Source organism: Tursiops truncatus, chromosome 5, assembly GCF_011762595.2.
Source record: "Tursiops truncatus isolate mTurTru1 chromosome 5, mTurTru1.mat.Y, whole genome shotgun sequence".
NCBI classification, from domain to species: Eukaryota; Metazoa; Chordata; class Mammalia; order Artiodactyla; family Delphinidae; genus Tursiops; species Tursiops truncatus.
In genome coordinates, this window is record NC_047038.1 from 74332342 (window position 1) to 74348266 (window position 15925).

A 15925-nucleotide genomic window follows, 5' to 3' on the forward strand; every position below is an offset into this window, starting at 1 on the left:
TGAGATTTAGAGGGGACACCTCTGTGTAGAGTTTGGCAAGTGCCCATCTCATAGTAAGTCCCCACTAAAGTGTAGCTGCTGTATCATTATTATATTGTTATCACTCTTCCATCTTCAGAAACACTTCCTATCCTTGAAGGAAGGAATGAGTGGTTATAGTCAGATGTGCTTTTAGAGTCCAGTCCTCTTCTGTCCTTTGTTCAGCTACTACTCAGCAGGACCCATCTACAAACTAAAAGCACTCAATGTTCACCAGTTCTGAATGAGAGACAGCCTCGCTATGTTCACGGTGAGCCCAGACTCCCCCGAAACATATTTTTAAACAATTTCTTGCCTGTCTTAAGATATAAATATTTTTCAAAAACATGGGTTCTCAGGACCACAATATTTTCAACAACAATATTTATTGAAAGCTCATCATTTGCCAGGCATTTCCCAAAGGTCACCTCACGTAGACCTTACCACAGCCCTGCAAACCAGGTGATAATCATCTGGTTTTACATATGAGGAGGCTGAGACCCAGAGAAACTTCTGAGGATTCCAGACTGACTCGAAATTAAAGCAAGAAATAGAAGGAATGTTGGAGAAGAAGTGGGGCGGTGGGCAGGGATGCTGTCGCGAACACTCATCTTTCCAAAAGGCAGAAGGAAGTACAGACGGGAGAGCCAGAGCTAGGCACCGCCTGGGCTCTGGTCTGGGCTCCGGTCTGGGCTCCACCCTCACCCGGTGGAGTGAAGCACTGTTTCTCTCTGGGCCTCAGTTTCCCTACCTGTGAAACAGGGAAAGTGAACTAGATGATCTCTAATAACACATTCTGCTGTTAACCAAGATCAAGATTTAAAAAAAAAAATCAAAATCATAAAATCAAAATCTTCTGATATGCAGCCTCATGAATCTTAGGCAATTTTTTTAAGCAACATAACATGGAAAAAAGATGAAAGATGCTGAGGTTGAAGTTTTCCAAACGAATTCATAATATTTACAATACGGTATTGTAATTTTAGTTTTCATAACACTGATCCTACTCCTTTATTTCTGTAGTTAGCTCATATCAAAACAAAAGCTGGTGCATTTTTCACTAAAATCCTATTTTTTTTCTTTTTTGGTAGGAAATTCTGAGTAATAGAAAAAAATAAAAATAATAATTCTTCACATTTAAATAGTATCTTTGATCTGAGGCCTTCCTGTATGGTATTTTTATAAGCCATATGTGTTATTATTTTTTTTGGTAGGTCACATTAAAGTCCTAGGATGTCTAGACCACTGATATTATGGGAGCTCTTCAAAGTAACACAATGACATTTAATAATAAACTCAGCTTTTTCTTCAGTTGTACCTTACATCCAGGAAGTGCTGAACCTTTTAGTTTTAACAATGTTTCATCACCCTATGTATTTTAGTTTTTCAGCCAGAAAAACTGAATCCAGGCAAATTCTAAAGAAGAATCCATATATTTGTGATGTTTATTAGTAGCAGTAGCAAGTAATTATGAGGTATCTACTCTGTTCTGGTCATTGTTCCAAGTGTATTACAAGTGTTAACTCATTTAAGCCCCTCAACCCTATGAGGTAGGTTATGATGCCCCCATTTTACAGATGAGGAAACTAAGGCAGAAAGAAGAGAGTAACCTGGTTCAAGAGCTGACCACTGGTCACTCACAGAGCTGGGACTTGACTCCAGCAGTCTGGCTCCAGACCCCACAGTCATCACCTCCACCCTCATGCGGGGAAACTGAGGCTCATTAAAGGTTAGTAACTAGAACATTTTCCCAAAATTCCCATATACTCACTCCCCCATGGTAACATTCCATCAGCATGCCCACTCAAGAAAGAAATAAAAAGCTCTCTACATCAGTATTGTTGACATTACTCTTTTGTACCTGATAGTAAATGCTTCAGCTGTCAGATACTGGATCCTCACATATATTAAAACATACAGCAAGAAAGAGCAAAGTGTATGCTAGTCTTAATTTCTGAGCAGATTGAGTTTCACATCAAATATTTCATCTTCTTCCAATATATAATCCAATTACTTCCAAATCTCCATTATTATTTTCATTGTATATTCATGCATTGCAAGAAATTTGAAAAAAAAACAAAAACACCTGAAAAACTTTCAGGAATGGGTCAAATCCATTTCGGAACCACTTACTGCTATTTTTTATTGGATTACTCGAGGTCACATTGGTGAAAACTGCTATCATCTGTGAAACATTTTAAATCCCTTGACTCAGAAGCACACTGGTCAAACTTGATTTTTAGTGAGTTCTTTTACCAGACATTACCTTACCCCTACGATGTCAACTCTAGCTCAGGGAAACAGACTTATTTTCTCCCTCAGAGGAAGACAGAATGACCTTTGAAGCTGATGTAACCGCAATTAAGGAGCAGTGATAATGACTGCTCTAGAATCATTCTTTATGAAACTTGTAAGGACACAGAGTTTAGCAGCAAAGCAGGCTTCTGGGTTATTTAATTATTTTAAATTTATTTGATCACTTATTTCTTTATTTCATGCCTTGCTCCACCAAGGATTCAAAGTTCATCCTTTTTTTTTTTTTTAAGGTATGCTGCTTAAGAATTTTTATCTTCCAAGTGACAGATTTATTGATAGCTATAGGCAATGCTTCCCTTATTTTTCTGACATTCTTCCACTCTTATGGCAGGTAAGATCTTAGATCCCCAAAAATATGAATGTTCCTCCCAACAGAATCCCTCTCCAACTCCGCCCCCCCACCACCAATTTCCTAGGTATCTCTTTAAAGGAGTCCAGAAATTAAATTTAGAACTATTAGGCCAAGCACAATAAAACAACAAAAAAAGGTTATTTAGTGTGTGGAAATTGGCTTTATCTCTCATGCACTTGCTTCTTTTATTAAGGAATCCATGAGGCCTACCTTCTCCCCATCTGCCAAAATGGGCTGACATCAGTTTGAGGCATTCAGAGTTATCAAGGGGTGTGAGGGGAGGAGGGGCGCCAGGAGGAGGGGCGCCAGGAGGAGGGGGCGGACCGGCGGGCTTGCAGAGCCCGGCCATGTCATAAGCATTCTTTCCAAAGGAAACCAAGTTAAAAGGCTGATAAACCCCAATCTCTCTTCACAGCTTGCCTTCGGAGCCCCTTAATGCAACTCCCTCATTTGTTCATCAGCACTTTATGAGAAAATAAACAAAAACACGGCCTGTTTCCTCATTGTCAGCACATCAGAACACTTCCTGCTCAGAGAGGCCACCAACCCGCCCAAAGAGTCAGGGGACCACTCTCTATTTTGCCTCCACTTTTTAACAGCTCGTTTTCTAAGCTGAATTCCAAGGGCCTAATCAAATCTGAAGCCCCCTCTGGGTGGATTAGATGTCCTAGATTCCAATGCTCTGCAGGACAGGAGGCTCCCCTGGAAGGATCAGTGGGTGAGCTACACTGAAACCACGAGGTTGCTTCCTGTTTCTCCATTCTTATTTTACCTTAAAAAAAAATTAAAAAGTGGGCTAAGGAAAAGGAGAAACGCTTAAAATAAATAACTTTTCACCGAATCACCAGTTCTATAAGGTACTGTAAATTCTATAGCTGTTGTAACATTCTCCAATCAATTCAATCCTTCCAGATTTTTCACTAAATCTGATGAAAAAAAGCAAGCAGGAAAGAAAGGGAAAGGAAGGAGAGGAGAGGAGACGGGAGGGGAGGGGAGGGGAGGGGAGGGGAGGGGAGGGAAGGGAAGGGAAGGGAAGAGAAGGGATAGTCACTGAAAATATAAGAGCTGTTGGGTTATGACTCTTATGTTTAAATTCCCAACGGGCTAAACGGTGCCCTGAGATAGTCCTAGCACTGATATCTCCTTCTTGAAGAGATGTGAACATTTGAAAAGGAGAAGCACAGAGAGTTTAGCCGGAGGGTGCAGCCAAGATTCTGGATGGATGCTGGAATGCTCCAGTGGCTCCGAGGTGTGGTGGGTTCCCACCATGCCAACTTTTAGGGGTCTGGCATTTAAAATGCACGAGTACTGTGGAGCTGCAGTTCAGGCCACAGGCTCTGGAGCCTGACTTCTTGGGTTCACACTGTAACCCCAGCACATGCTATCTCTGAGAACTTAGATGAGTTCCTTAAACTCTCTAAGCCTCCCTGTCTGCCTCACAGGGTGATTATGACGATTAAGTGAGGTGGTGGATGGAAAGAGCAGGGGCCTGGGCCACTGGGCTAAAGAAATGTTTACTGTTAATATCAGATGACATGCATGACTTCCAACATTTCTTACACTGTGCAGATTATGGGCATAATCCTAAGGGGCTGTTTTTCTTTAAGAAAAAAAGAAAGAAAGAAAATACAGACACAGTGGAAACTAACTTTAATATATTTGCTAAGGAGTAGAATTCAGGGTAAGTTGCATCTATCTTAGAACCCACGCAATGGGGGCTTTATTATCACAAAACAAAGGCTTCATTTAGAAACAAAGCAAACTCTTGGCATGAGCCTGGGGCCCTAGCATACTTTGGAACCAAAATCCTAGAGAAATAAGTGAAGATTGCCACTGACTGTGTAATCATGTGCTCTTGGACAAGACACTTAACCTCTTGGTGTTCTCATCTAAAAAAAATGAGCTGGACGAAAAGGTATCAAAACTCCTGACAGGTCTCATTTCACCCTAATGTTCCATAATTCTACTTAATGCCATGAACTGTCTGAAGTAGAATAAAACCAGATGATGAGAGTAATAGCCCCCAAGCTCTCACACCCTAGGATAAACAATTTAGCACTATATCGTTTAGACTCCCATGAATATGCTATTGCTGAAAGTCTTTTAGTCTTGTCTCCCCATCTAGGTTAAAAACTCTTTGAAGACAGAGATCATGCATCATTCTTCTCATTCTTCATTGTCCTCTGCCCAGCATTAAACACACCGTAGCCATCAGGAATGTGCGTAAGTAGAGCCTAATTCCAAAAGCCACCCATGATATGACTTCATAGGCATAATTCCATAATCCATCCATGTTATAACTTCACGGTCATGCTGGATACCTGTTGCTCAATCACAGCAACTTAACCCAAAACAGGCATCAGTGAGAACAGCCAGGCATGTGACTCAGTAAATCATATTTCTAGCCTTTCATTTGTTCACAAATATGTATTTAATAACTGTGATTATCAGGCACTGTGCTAGACATCAGGGATGCTCTACACCCGCATCACAACCCTGAAGGTTCTCACGTAGACAATGTGGAAATCACATATGTGCACCAGTGGAGCATAACTAGAAACCGAACTGGGTCAACAACCCTTTTTTCTCAATCTATGCCCCCCCCTTCCAGATGAAGGGGCTTCCCAGTTCATCCCTGGAGTTTTATTAGTATTTACTATGTCAACAGGTACAGTATTCCTAAGTTTAAAGAAAAACAAGCATGCATTTACAGGGCTTTGTACAGGTCTAAAACCTAGTGTTTATCAACAATATTTTGATCTTTCTTAAAGCGGAAATATAATACTGCAGACTGGCGACACTTATTCCTAGAAGCCTTCTGAACTTAGCATTTCCTGCTGCTGTGTTTCTGGTCTTAAGTACATCAGCAAAATACTCTGTGGTCTGTAGATTATCTGTAAACCAACTGACAGGTATCCAATGCAGACCATGCAAGGACATTACTTCGCCCCTATCGCTGCCCTCAGATGATGTTGTGAAAAGTAAAAGTTCATCAGATGCGACTGGGTTCACGATGGACCCGCACTGTGAATTCCTAAGGCTGAAAGGCCGATTGCAATTTATCACTCCTCCTGCTTATCAGCCATAGAGTGACTTTCCTCCATTTAAATAGCAGCCGGCTTCCCTCCTATGGCTCCATCCCTGTTGCCAAGGTTCTCTAAATGCTAATGAGGAGATAGAGAACACTCTGTGATCTTGTAAAGTGCTCACCCAGCAATTTGGCAAAAACAGAGTGTAAACATCATGCCTGGATACCTGCATTTGTTGGTCAAGGATCAATGCAGAAATGACCACCACAGAGGCTGTGTCTGCCACCACAAAAAGAAACAGAATATTCAAATGTTTTTCTAGAAGTTTCAGATGTGTTGAACATAATACTAGGAAAACCGATACACTTATATCGATGATTATTTGTGGCAATAAACAAGGACAGGAGATTGAAATTATAATTCTCACAAACTTAAGCATATTATATAAAGACATAACTTGGTTCTATGGAAAATATTTGAGATAGGAATATGTGAACGGATCCAAACGATGTGAATAATAGCATCTGGATGCTTAGTTAGCAAATAAGAGAATCAGCAATACTGTGTCTGACAGCTGCTGTGGTTTCCTGGATAGGAAAATCAACTTGGAATTGAGAGGTCTCTGTTTGATCCAATAAATGTTCATTGAGAGCATTCCCAGCTTCATCACAAATAACAATGAGTGAACATTATAAAGTCATACCTAATCCCTAAAGTCTTCAGTGAAAGGATCCAGGCTGAATAGGTTTCTTAAGGCTCTGAGTCATCAGCAGTATTTATAAGAAGTATGCAAGATAATCAACCAACAGATTATTCACTTGAAAGCTAGAACAGAATCCTGTGTGATGACTTCTTTGAAAACTCACCTGCAAATTTCAGATATACCTCAAGTGTCGCAGAATCTCAGAGCTGGACGCATCCTCAAGAGGTCACAAAATGAAGTAACACTTGACACATAGCCATATATAAGTAAATCCACCTAGACAGAACAATTAGGAAATCATAAGGGACCTGAAACTGCGCAGAAATCAAGATGAGATGATTCCCAGAAGGAAGCAACAAAGATAAAATGCTGAGCCAGGATTACAAAATCAAAGTTAACCTCAAAACCATCAGAGAAATATGTCCTCTTGGGAATGCTTGTAATTTCAATTCAGCATAACTTCTTTTGAGTTTTTATTCATTAATGTCAAGCCTGGTTTTAAACTTAATGGCTAAGGGTCAAGTTCAGACACAAAAAGCATAGGCGTGCAAGTAGATACAACCTGACGTGTTTATCTTTTCAGCGCACACTTTCTGCTGCAGGCGTGTGCCAGATGTAGCAGCAGCTGTAGGAAGTTGTTTATCTACCCTCTTGACCTTTGTGAAGTGTTAGGAGATGGTAAAAATCATGTTTTTAAATTATAGGCGTCTCCTTTTAAACTAGCATCTTCTTAGCATCAGTCAAAACACATCAATAAAGGCATAAGAAGGTCAAGAAGATACGATTGCATCCAATGATATCTGTAAAAACATACTTCTGCAATGATTTACAATGCAACAAGGGCTCTCTGCTTATTTCCAAATTCACTTCATTTACTCAACATTCAGTAAATATTTATTGCACTCCTACTGTCTGCCAGGCACAATTAAAAACTGCAAATCAAATGAATTCTAATACCTGTAATATTTGTGTCTTGCCTGAATTTCTACAAATGTCATTTGTGCTTTGCAAATTTATCCTTTAAATTTTTCAAAATCTATTAATATTCCAAGGATGAAAGATGCCTCAAAATCTTTAGGTGTACTTATTAAGAAAACATTATTGGGGGGGGCGGTTCACAGCCAAATGTAAAGATTTCAGAGGCAAATGCAACATCCTTCTTACAGAGAAGAGCGCTTTGGCCAAGCTTCAGGGCCACACAGCTTCTGTACTGATGGGTCACCATTCAGGTCTGGAGGGATTACACTAAATGCAAGTGGGACTGATCTATCAACCTAATCACTCATGAGAAATAATAACAATGTCATTAGCTAAGTTTCCAAAACAACCTAGTTCCTGCTTGAAAGTCAATCCCTCAGAAGCATGCTAAGACTTACTTTTGTTATGACATTTGGATGAAGTCACAAAAGTTCCTTTGGTCTTTCTCTGTCAACGTCAACGTCCTCTGGGGAAACCAGTGTGGTGATATCAAAAAACAAAAGGAAACAAATCAGAGTCTCCAAAGAGAAAGACGCAAACAATAATTACTTTTAAGAAACCCAGTTAGTTTTTCATTTTGGCCAAGGAATAATTAGAAAATATACTTACTGCTTTCCCCAAAAGGTCAGCTTACAACCAAAATCAAAATGTATTCTCATACTTCTTTGAATCATGGCTATTGATTTGCCAGAATTCTCCTAACCCAATAAAATATTTGTAAACATGGACATTCACATTAAACTATATTTAGACATATTTAGTATGTGTATATAATTTAATTATATAGGTACAGATAAATTCTTTGGGATTCTAAGTTAGAGAACTGACACAAAGTTTTATTTGTCTTTGAGATGTGTACACATACGTGTGTCTATGCATGGCTGCGTGTGTGTGTGGGCAAGGATTGACAGATGTGGCCCTTGCCTTCAAGGAGCTCTTAATCTAGTAGTTGCATGTTAAATCTGGTTCACTTGACATGATTTTCTCTGACAATCTTTGTTTATATAGTAAAAGGCCATTCATTCACTGAGCAGTGATAGGGTATAAGATTTTGAATTTTCATCTTTCACAACGGGCTGTCTCGTTTTCCATTCAGTTAGCCTTAAATCGAAATCAGCCTTAAAACTCTCTGAGTCTCAACGTTTTGCTATCACTTCAACTTGCCTTAGAGAGATGACATAAGTCTTTCAAAACAACAATTTTTAAGCATTCTGAGGCAATGACAACCTGTTGGACTGAATTTCCAGTTGCACAAATTGTAGCTGTTCCATCTGAGGGAATGACTGTGGTAGAACTAAAAAAAACATGAAATAAATTCTGAAAATATTTTCAGATGTCAAAGAATGAGACTATCATTCAATCACTCAATAAATATGGCCTAGATATCTACTTGGTGCTAGTTGTTGCACCAGAAAATTGCTTCCAAATGTCCTCTTCACTCACTTCAGAGCCACAGTAAATCATGATGACCAAGTCTTGGCCATGGTCATAGAAAAACAGCCCAAATTGCTGTCCTGTGAAATTTTTCTTAGGATTCCTATGAGTGTGTTGATGGGGACAATGTTGAGTGTTACTGAAGGCAAAAAATATGTGTATGACTGGAGTGATATATAGACTATTCATAGGGTGTGATTTATATAAATATGGTGTGATTTTAGAAAAAAGTTAATGGTCCCTATGACACCAAAAGCACAGACAACAAAAGAAGAAAATAAATAAACAGGACTATATCAAAAGTCCAAACATCTGTGCCAAAAGACACAATCAACAGAGTGAAAAGTCAAACCATGGAACAGAAGAAAATACCTGCAAATCATAGATCTGGTAAGAGGTTATTATCTAGAATAAACAAATAAATCCTACAACTCAACAACAAAAAACAAACAACCCAATTAAAAAATGGGCAAAGAATTTGAATAGACATTTCTCCAAAGGAGATGTACAAATGGCCAATAAGCATACGAAAAGATGCTCAGCCTCACTAACCATTAGAGAAATAGAAATCAAAACCACAATGAGATACCACTTTATACCCATTAGGATGGCTATCAAATAAAGAGAAAATAACAAGTGTTGAAAAGGATGTGGAGAAATTGGAATCTTTGTGCACCAGTGATGGGAATGAAAAGTGGTTCATCCCTTACAGAAAATAATATGGTAGTTTTTCTAAAAAATGAAAAATAGAACTACCATATGATCCAGCAATTCTACTTCTGGGTATATATTCAAAAGAATTGAGAGCAGGGTCTCAAATATTTATACACCCACAACCACAGCAGCATTATGCACAATAGCCAAAAGGTAGAAGCAACCCAAATGTCCATCAATGGATGAATGGATAAATAAAATGTGGTATATACATACAATAGAATAGTATTTAGCCTTAAAAAGGAAGAAAATTCTGACAGATGCTATAACATGGATGAACCTTGAGGACATTATGCCAAGTGAAATACACTAGTCACAAAAAACAAATACCATATGATTCTACTTATGTGAGGTATCTAGAGTCATAGAGACAGAAAGCAGAATGGTGGTCTTCAGGAGCTGCGGAGTAGAGAGAAATGGCAAGTTGTTTAATGGGTATAGAGTTTCAGATCAGCAAGAATAAAGGAGTTCTGGCGATCTGTTTCACAATAATGTGAATATACTGAACACTTCTGAACTGTATACTTAAAATGTTAAGATGGTAAATTTCATGCTACATGTATTTTATCACAATTAAAAATAATGGTAATAAGTGAATGATCCCAATGCAATTTTACAAAGTTGATTTCTTTAAACAAATACTGTTCTCAATGTTTTTAAAATCTGCTATGTATCAATTGGAGTCAACAGAGGGCCAGCAACCCAAAGGGAATATGGAGTCCTAAATCTAAGACAAAGTCAGCAAGCATCTCTCCTCACAATTGATAATAGTAAAAATACCACACGACAAAAGGGATCTGGGAACAACTGATAATTGAATTATTCAGGGTTCACCAGAGAAACAAAACCAATAGGATACATAGAGGGAGATTTATTTTAAGGAGATGGCTCACAACTGGCTCATAATTGTGAGGCCGTCAGGTCCAGAATCTATAGGGCAGGCTGCAGGCAGGAAATTCTGGCAAGAGTTGATGTTGTAGTCTTGAGTCCAAGGCCAGAAACTCGGGCAGGGTTTCTATGTTACAGTCTTGAGGCAGAATTCCTTCCTCTTTAGGGGACCTCCATCTTTGGCTTTAAGACCTTTGACTGATTAGATGAGGCCCACCCCATCACAGAGGATAATCTGCTTATTCAACATCTACTGATATAAAATGTTAATCTCACTTAATAAGAATAATCTCATTTAAATGTTAATCAGTTAAAACTTAATGTTAATCTCATCTAAAGAATACCTTCACAGCAACATCTACACTGGTACTGGACCAAACAACTGGTACTGTAACCTAGCTAAGCTCACAAATAAAATTAACCAACACAGTTATGACACATATTTTCTTTTAAATGAACCTATCTGTATTTGTATAAGTGAATTTCTAATTCCAAGTAGTGGACTTGGGAAATTATACACTATTTCATTGATGCTTTCTTTGTTCTCTTTTGCTAAGTCTCTGTCTGTACAAGGCAGAGCCCAACCCAAGCAAAAAAAGAAAATTAATCTTTTTGCTTATAGTAATTTTTTAAAATAGCCCAAATGTTATTATTCAGTTTATTTAATTATTTAGTTAAAATAACTTTGTTCCAAAGAAGTTGGGACCATTTTTAAAAATCAAATTCACTTTCAAAGTTGAAAATTTACCACCTTTGAGAATTTTTAAAAGCATGTGTCACTAGAAACCACAGCACAGATGGCATTTAAAAAACTGATTCAAATATCAGCATCACTGGATTTAGTGTAACGCTCCCAAAGGTAAAATCTTCCAAAAGCTGCCCTCACTCTTCCAGATGTATAAGCTCTGGTCATTTATACTTAAACCTTTGAGCTAAATTGTAACTATGAAGTTGCAGTACTGGGAATTTTGATGTGAAAGAATATCATAATAACAAATATAAAAGATCTCAATCACCCTGTTCATGATAGGGAAAACTATCTATAGGAATGTGATTAAACAAATGATAGTACTAACTTAAACTGGATAGAATACTGTGTAGCTGTCTATAATGGGATAGGCAGGGACAGGAAATGTACAGTCTCTATTCAGGCAGTGAAACTTCTAAGATTTGTATGCAACTTTTGCATGCATGTTCACTTTTCTAGGGCAAGAGACCCTAACTCTGAATCAATGTGTTATAACCCCCCAAAAAAGTTAGGAAACAGTGTAGCAGAAGAATATTTAATGCAATGGTAAAATGTTCAAGTTATACTGCTAAGTGAAAAGGCAAAATATTAAAGAGCTCATACAGTGAGCTCATACAGTACTTAAAACATTTTGATGTACGCTTTGTAAGTAATAATGGAAAAATATACACCAAAATGTTAGTAGGAATAATCTCTGAGTAGTGGGATTACGTATAATTTTTGTTGTTACTGTCTTATTTTGTTTTGCTGTTGGCTTGTCTGTATTTTCTCAATTTTCTACAATGATATGTATTGCTTTTATAAAGAAGAAAAAGTAAAAATTTAAGTTGGAAATGGAAAGTTGGAGAATGATTTGTCAGTATGTCATCAACACAGTTCAGACTACATGAGTTCTAATTCTAGTCAACTGATCCTTGTTGATATTAATAGTAGCCGTAATAATAATACAGTAGCAATTATAATGATAATAATAACAAACCATTTTATAACAACCTGTGCAAATGATCCCCCTGTTACTTGATTGGGCCTGGTATGTATCTAAATATAAATCAATTAGCTGGAATTTGGGTTTATAAATTAGTTTAGTGTGAATGTAGTTGACACAAATCAATCTCCCTTGGTCAGTCCAACCATGTGTGGGAAGAAAATCAAATTTCTGAACTTGCAAAATTAAAATACCTATATAGTTGTACCTGTGATTCTCTTATGATCCCTCAAGTTTGAAAAAGGTATAAGATACTTACAGAAAATAATGGCAGTCTCTCTCAAAAGAATCAGATTCATGAATAGATTAACTCCATTTTTAAACTGTGTATCTCTAACTTTTTCTTAAAATGTTGGTATTATCACCTATCTGCTAGCAAATATTAGCAGCTAACAAAATAAATGATAAAATAGCAAATAAATATTAATAAACAATACCTAGTTCAATAGCTCATTGTTATTTTTTCACAGACAATAATGTTTTAGGTTCTGCATCAGTTTGGGACCTCCAGGAAATGGGACTTCCAGGAAACAGAAACATAACAGATTTACTGGGGGAAATGTTTATGAAGGACAAAGGGGAGTGGGGGCAGGAGTAGCCCAAGAGCAACTCAGACCGTGTTTCTAGAGAGGGAGGGAAGGAGGACATGGTACAAGAGCCTCAGACTGCAGTGACCTCTGTGAAGGTCTCAGCCAGACTTGTGGGCGCCTCAGAGAGACGACTGCCCATTGAGAAGTTTCACATTGAACAAAAATGACCCAGCTCTAGTACCTCCATTATGCCCAGTCATTAGCTGGGGAGAACGTGGCCTCAGGGTGAAGGCCAGAGCAGACCCCAAAGGTGCAAGAGCTGACAGCTCACTGTTTTCCTGCAGCAGGCTCTCTTGAAGGGACAGCTGAGTGGCATATTTAGGTCGTTGCCACAGGTTGATTTGTTTTATAATCATACATGTAGATTTATTTTTTGCTACTAAAATTGTTCTTTGTTCTTGTGTTGGAATTAAATATACCATTCTGCCCCCATGTCCCAAATAAGAGCATGATAGTCCTAATTGAAGTCTACAACAACTATGATTTCCAGGTGTATTACCACTTTAACAATTTTGAGACTCTATTCTGATTTCAAGTCAGAAGATTTGGACTCAAATCCTAGCTTCATCACTTTCTACCTATAATGTCTTGAGCAAGACACCTGATCTTGCTGAACCTAAGTTTCCTGATCTCTAAAGTGAGAATATCCATGCCTTACTCCAGAGAATTGTTTTAAAGACTAAATATAATAACATATGTGAAACCCCCTGGTATATAGAAAGTGCTCAATAAATGTTTGTTTTTAAAATGGAAAACAACAACCCTAACAGGTACTATTGCATGTAGCTTGTCAACATTCCCTTACTTTACCTGGACAAGTTACCTAACTCTTACAAGCCTCAGTTTCCTCATCTATAAAATAGAATAATAGTTCTCCCTATGGCACTGAGTTACTGAAATGATTAGATTAAATAATGTAAAGAGAGGATTTATCACATTACCTGACACACAAGAAGTCCTCAGCAAATGGGATTAGTAAATAATTAGGATTACTTACTATCAGTAAGTAATTCATTTTAATTTTGAAGTTCAGAAAAATTCGATTTATTATATTATAGATTACATGACAATCTTAGTCTCATAGGAACTAATAATATCTCAATTGTTATTCTCAGACTTGACCTTTCCTTTGAAGTAAGTGCACACAAATACCCCTACTGTCGGCCCTTGGTATCTGTGGGTTTCACTGACTGACTGAATCCACAGATCAGAGGGCTGACTGTATTAATTGTATGACACCATTTTATATGTAAGGGACCTGAACATCTGAGGATTCTGGTATCCACAGGGACCCCTGGAACCAATCCCCCACAGATACTGAGGGACACTGTACTTGCCAAAGATGACCCAGTGCTGTACGGTAATAACTAGACAGAGATAACAAGCAGCCTTACTTTCTTGATCATCTGTTTTCAAATTCACTCCTCTGACAGAAACACATGCTTAGTTTTTTCCACATAGATTTTGACATCTGTTAGTCATGGATTATTATTATTACCATTAAAAATAATAACAACAATGATATATTTTTTTACCTGAAAGCCTCAATTTCTTTTAGGTATTTTTCTCTAGTTTGGGAGCTTCAGCTGGACATTTAAAACATAAATTGGCACTTCAGTTTTAATCAGAAACTGGCTGAGGTAGAATCCGGGACCTAAGCATTTTAAAGCCTAGTTATTCAGAAGCCAGGTAGGGGCTAAATCCACTTCAGTTTTAGTCAGAAAGTGGCAGAGGTACAATGCAGGGCCCAAGCATTTAAAGCCTAGTTATTCAGAAGCCAGTTAGGACCTAAATCCATTCAGTTTTAGGCAGAAACTTACTGAGGTAGAATCCACGGCCTAAGCATTTTCAAGCCTAGTTATTCAGAAGCCAGGTAGGGGCTAAATCCACTTCAGTCTTAGTCAGAAACTGGGTGAGGTAGGATCCAGGGCCTAAGCATTTTAAAGCCTAGTTATTCAGAAGATGGGAGCTTCCGGCAAGATGGCGGAAGAGTAAGACGCGAAGATCACCTTCCTCCCCACAGATACAACAGAAATACATCTACACGTGGAACAACTCCTATAGAACACCTACTGAACACTAGCTGAAGACCTCAGACCTCCCAAAACGCAAGAAACTCCCCCACATACCTGGGTAGGGCAAAAGAATAAACAGAGACAAAAGCATAGGGACGGGACCTGCACCAGTGGGAGGGAGCCGTGAAGGAGGAAAGGTTCCCACACACTAGGAAGCCCCTTCGCGGGCAGAGACTGCGGGTGGCGGAGGGGGGAGCTTCGAAGCCGCGGAGGAGAGCACAGCAACAGGGGTGCGGAGGGTAAAGCGGCGAGATTCCCGCACAGAGGATCAGGGCCGACCGGCACTCACCAGCCCGAGAGGCTTGTCTGCTCAGCCGCCGGGGCGGGCGGGGCTGGGAGTTGAGGCTCGGGTTTCCGTCGGAGCGCCGGGAGAGGACTGGGGTTGGGGGCGTGAACACAGCCTGAAGGGGGCTAGTGCGCCACGGCTAGCCGGGAGGGAGTCCGGGGAAAAGTCTGACCTGCCGAAGAGGCAGGAGACTTTTTCTTGCCTCTTTGTTTCCTGGTGCGCGAGGAGAGGGGATTAAGAACGCTTCTTAAGGGAGCTCCAGAGACGGGCGCGAGCCGCGGCTAAAAGCGCGGACCCCAGAGTCGGGCATGAGACGCTAAGGCTGCTGCTGCCGCCACCAGGAGGCCTGTGTGCGAGCACAGGTCACTCTCCACACCCCCTTTCCGGGGAGCCTGTGAAGCCCGCCACTGCCAGGGTCCCGGGATCCAGGGACAACTTCCCCGGGAGAACGCACGGCGCGCCTCAGGCTGGGGCAACGTCACGCCGGCTTCTGCCGCCACAGGCCCGCCCCGCACTCCGTGCCCCTCCCTTCCCCCGGCCTGAGTGAGCCAGAGCCCCCGAATCAGCGGCTCCTTTAACCCCGTCCTGTCTGAGCGAAGAACAGACGCCCTCTGGCGACCTACACGCAGAGGCGGGAACAAATCCAAAGCTGAGCCCCTGGGGGCTGTGAGAACAAAGAAGAGAAAGGGAAATCTCTCCCAGCAGCCTCAGAAGCAGCGGATTAAAGTTCCACAATCAACTCGATGTACCCTGCATCTGTGGAATACATGAATAGACAACGAATCATCCCAAATTGAGGAGGTGGACTT

General features: G+C 39.8%; 1 long non-coding RNA gene across 3 annotated transcripts in view; it reads right to left on the reverse strand.

Moving 5' to 3' along the window:
* LOC109548834 (uncharacterized) overlaps positions 1–15925 on the reverse strand; it is a 132457-nt gene that overhangs the window by 45970 nt on the left and 70562 nt on the right. For all 3 annotated transcript variants that reach the window (XR_002174983.3, XR_012332007.1, XR_012332008.1), the window contains exons 3-4: positions 7795–7862; positions 6582–6694 (exon numbers count right to left, since the gene is read on the reverse strand). This is a non-coding gene — a long non-coding RNA (uncharacterized lncRNA). The remainder of the gene's footprint in view (positions 1–6581; positions 6695–7794; positions 7863–15925) is intronic.